Source organism: Pezoporus occidentalis, unplaced genomic scaffold, assembly GCF_034315485.1.
Source record: "Pezoporus occidentalis ecotype Australia unplaced genomic scaffold, CSIRO_AGI_Poc_V1 ctg112, whole genome shotgun sequence".
NCBI classification, from domain to species: Eukaryota; Metazoa; Chordata; class Aves; order Psittaciformes; family Psittacidae; genus Pezoporus; species Pezoporus occidentalis.
Genome location: NW_026912907.1, coordinates 284,543 through 289,607, shown reverse-complemented (window position 1 = coordinate 289,607; position 5,065 = coordinate 284,543).

Sequence of the window (5,065 nt, the reverse complement as noted above, 5' to 3'; positions counted from 1 at the left end):
CGTGGTGTTCAGCTTATTTAAGGCTTCTCAGTTTTAGTAGTTCTAAGCAAGAGTACTTGCTGACAAAAAAGCTTGAGCAAATAGACTTCTACTAAACTCTGATTTGGTATCCTTGGCTGAACCGCTAAGATCTTAAGGTGGCAGTATTTGTGGAAATGCGTGTGTTAGACGCAGAGATGCGTAAGTGAGACAATAAAGCACTAAATCACATTATGCCTGCTGAGAGCAAAGGATACTGACACTAAGCACTGCTTGCCTCAGTTATCGGAAAGGTTGCCTTGTCCTATGTAGTCTTCATGTAATGTGTAACTAGAGCAAGAACAGTAACTTGGTCTTGCAACTACCAGAACTATCCACTGCACTTATCACTTGGTCAGCTGATGACCTGTCAGAAGACTTAAATGAGAATCATTGTAGATCCTTCTTCCCCATTTTTCCCTTTTAGCATTGTGATACACGTTTTGTTCATGGTATAATTACCTGGCAAAAAAACCTCCTAATCTTCAATGAGAAGCATCTTACATGGTGTTCCTGCAGTTGGTTGCCATTTAAAAATGATTAGGGGAAAGTAAGACTGCCCAAGGGCCAGGGCACCCTTATGTTACAGAGGTAAGGTTAATGTCTGTTAGCAAGCATGTGTGGAGGTGTCTTGCCCAAGCTAGCAGTGGTGCCTCCCGGGCTTGGACATAGGTGGGTTGATACACCAATGCAGAAATAATATTCCTCTGTCTTAATTGGAAAATCAAGTTTTAGTGGTTTACCACCACTTTAGTGTCTTGAATTAAAAGCTGGCCTCTTGATAGAAAAGTCAGTTGGACTAAATGAGGTACAGCTGGTAACTTATTTTCCTCCTCTTTTTCAGCCAAAAAGATGAAAGGTAAATCCACTGTTGGTCTTAATGTTTTTACCATAGGATTACTCTGTGTATGTGTGTGTGTGGTTTCCTCTACAAGAACACAATCTAATTCATACGAACATCCTAATTCTGAATTTTTCTAGGATCTAAACCTGAGTGTACCTCCTCTACAGCCAGCCAAAACAGAGGTTGAGGTAGACCATTACCTCACATGTGAAGTTTATTCTGGGTAAAGCTCATACTCTTACAGAACATTTGAACCTTTGTAAATAGTCCAACTCGTAAATAGTGAGTGTAAAATGGAAAATAAATGTAATTTAAACCTTTTGTTACTCAATACACAAATGGTTAACTTCTACTTTTTTAACACAAATTGTGTAAAATGCTGCTATGAATTTTTTTGTGCTGTTACACTTTTTTAGGAAAAAAAAAAAAAGGTTGTTGCCACAAGTTACTCCTTAGAAAACCGATCTTGTGCCATATGTAAATGCAGTGAAACCAGGGAGACAGATGATCTGATCTCTTAATGCTGTGCTCTTTGAAGAGGCATAAATACTACTGACAAGAGGCATGAGCCACAAAGCTGAAGCCTTCTGAAATGTCACATAGGGTGTGGCTTTCCATCCCTGTAGCTCCAATTCCAGGTCACTTCTAGCACTGAGGAGAACACACAGGTCTCTTCAGGTGCACCTAAGGGTCGAAGGACTGCCAACAGCTTATCCACCCTCTTGGGTATGAGGTGGGGCTGGGGAAGGAGCGTTGACATTTCAGTAGTGCGCACAAGCACGTGGGTACCTTACACATTCAGACTGGGGCACCGTGTACTCAGCTCACTTCTTTAAACGAAATGGTTGATCAAAAGCACTGTTTTTGCCAGGTGAAAAAGAGGTGGAGTTGAGCATATTGAAGAACATCTAATTGTTGTTAAAATCATGCCCCCAGTGTCTAAGGGTACCTCTGGCTCTGAAGCTGCCTTTAAAAGAGTGAATCATTTAGCTCCCTTTTTTGATCACTTTGCTCACTTCTTTGTTCAGTAGTCATTTTAACACTTTAAATTGAGCAAACTTGTACAGGCTTTCTTGTAACAAGATTATATAGAATCCGTGAAAGCTAAAACAAGAATCCAGAGTTTGAGTTCTTATAAAATGCTTCTGTCTCAATTTCACATTCTTGGAATGAAACCAATCCAAGCTTGTATGAGATTTAGTGGTAATGCATGATCTTATTTTGTAACTCTTGAATTATGTATTTGATAATAATGTAAAAATGTACAGTATTGCTGTTGCTAACAAACTGAGTTGATTGCCTATAAATATTTTGGTTATTTTTTGGTCACACACATTTGAGCTGTTCAATAGTGCCAGACGTATTTCTTTTTTAACAGCATTTGTTGTATAAATCTCTTCAGTCTCTATGCAACCTTCAGAATGAAGCTCTATTACTTAGTTTTGACTTCTACTCCCTTTCAAAGAGAAACAGTTTGTGAATTGAAAAGGTAAGTTGAAAACACTTCAGTCATACTACAGGGAACGACCGTAGTAACCAGGCAGTGATACAGCTTCACCCCTAATAGAATCTTGACACTGAACTTCAACCAAAAGGGTCTGTGTAAGAATCAGCACAGGAAGTCTAAAGTTAGTTATTTCTGCTGCCTAACAATTTAAATGTAGCAGCATTTTGGTTTTACGTGCATCTCTATTCAGATGGGCCAAACCTATTTCATACAGAACAGATTTGGGACTTTTCTCTTGACAGAAATCATGTACAGTGTGTCCAGATTTGGTTCTCCCCAAGAAAAAGGGAAGAGATAGGTCATGAACTGCAGTTCTCAAGAAGCCTGGTCTGCCCTGCTGCTTTTCCTGGCTGTGACGTTTTGAGACTATCAGGAGTTAGATTATGGTGGTATCAAACAGAAAGAGCCTTAACGTTTAACATTGTGTGGAGCCAGAATCTTGTGAAACAGAGGTGGCTTTAACCACTGCAGGAGATGCTGAGGTACTGCGGAGAGGCTGTTAAAGTGCAAAATCTTACTTTGGTGCTTACTGCACCCCTGACTTAGCCTACCATTGGTCTGTTAACAGTGTGCTGTGAAATACCCCTGAGGACAACACTTGTTTTACTTACCAACATGGTTTGTGAAGTGAGGAGGGAAGGGAAGGGGTGGGGGGAGGGTGGGGGCAAACTGAGTTGTAAACATTTTGACCTGTTTGCATGGATTTTCTTTAAAGATTGATGTAAGAATTTTGACTTTTTATATTTGAGAAATACCAGAATAAAATCTAAATTAGTCCTGTGGATTATGTGGTCATTCCATTGCAAACACTGCAAAAGAAACACTGGTGCCAGAGACTTCAATCCCATCAAAAATCCACTTAGTTTCATCTAATGTTTCCTACTGCTTGCTCTCATCCTTGCATCTTGGCTTCATCTAGTGCTATGGAAGAGCGCTCTCAACAGCTGCTCCTGTGTAACTGCTGAGGTTTCTGCCTGCTTTGTTACTACTTTTGTGCCTGCCAGTTGCAGTACAGAGATTTAATCTCTGCACAGCAGCAGTGAGCGGCTGCCTCAGATCAGACCCAAGGTCCCTCCAGCTAGTGCCTCATTTCCAGCAGTGCCAGGAGGAACTGGTAACAACAGGACAGTATTTGCCTCAAGTGCTCTGTCGGTCACCATTTGTGGCTCAGAACAGTTTAAGCCATTGTTTCATGGTGCTGTTATGGGAATGGATTTTTCTTCCTTGAACGTGGTACCACACAGCTCCCCTTTGAACATTTAGGTCTTACCAGTGCGCATCCCACTGTGGAGAGCACTGCTGCTGCAGACCCACCTCCCTGTGCCTTACTGTTTGAACCTGGTTCCTTCTGCATTACTTCGACAGTGAGCAGTTACTCTGTTCCCCCTCCCAGAACAACTTCTGACAAGTGGACAGTGAGTTTTACTGTTGTGTCTGTCACCTACCAATCAGACAATCTGCCATGATTATATGAAGTTGAAGCACACAAGCAGGGGTTGAGTGTGTGTCTAAACCATAACATGCAGAGGCAAAGACATGATCAACTTTTCAAGAGTCAGAAGACTTCACAAAGCTTGAAGCTTCTTAAAGTTGAATGCATCTGTTTTTTTCTTTTAAGCTTACCCCTTTCTTTTAATACTCTTGTGACCTCAGTACTGCTGTGGCATTGAGCTAGGCACTGTACACTCAGCCCAAGCAATGAAGCCACACACTCTGTGGCCACAGTGGGAGGACAGTGCTTCACCTAAGGCATGGCATTGCCCATTCACTTGGAAACTCAGCCCCTGCAGGCATGTCCCAGCTTATGGTGATCAGAGTGCAACAGGCAATGCACCAGCCATAACATAATGCTCTCATAATTTTCTGTCCCTAAATCAGCAGAAAATGCTGTTCAAAAGAGCCTGTTGAGGAAAGCCAGACCACTGACTGAGCCTGCTGTGCGATCAGCTGGCATTCACCTGATGGCCCACACTCAGCTTTCAACAGCTCTGAGTGGCAGTGCTGGTTTCCAACAGCTTTCCCTCATTTGTTCCCACCAATTCCAATGGACAGTGTGAAACAGCACACACAGCAATACCTGCTACTGGCCAAAGACCAGTCCTTTGTCCACTTCCCCTGGTGGTGGCTTACCTGTGGCCTGGCACCTGTTACACGGACTGTAACAAGGCCCTTGCTCTAAGGTATTTTCTGCTGCCACCCACCTGCTTAATGCCCCTAAATACTTCCTTGTGTTCTGGGTACACCACCAGCACAACCTGTCCTTCAACAAGGCAGGAAAACACCCACAGCAACCGAGGAACACCATCACAATCACCTGTGTCTTAACTCTTCTGAGATTAACAGATGCCAACAACTGTTACTAGTCTGCCTTCAGTAACTCAGCATGGGGCATAAGACGAGAGACACCCTCCATATATTTATCAGTACCCATCCTAAGCCTTCAGTGTTACCTGTAGCAGTAGCGAGGAGCTGATGGGAAAACCACAGAGGCAGTACTTCTGAAGGCACAGCAGGTATTGAGACCAAGGTGAGCACGCCTGCTACAGCAAGCAACAACTGAACACTACATGTGAAATCCTTCATATTTATAACTGACTTTGCAAGCGTGTCTACAGAAACCAGGGACATGTGAGCTTGGGTACCTGGCAGGCAGGGAGGTGCAGATTAGGCCTGAACCAAAAATACTCCCTCATAGC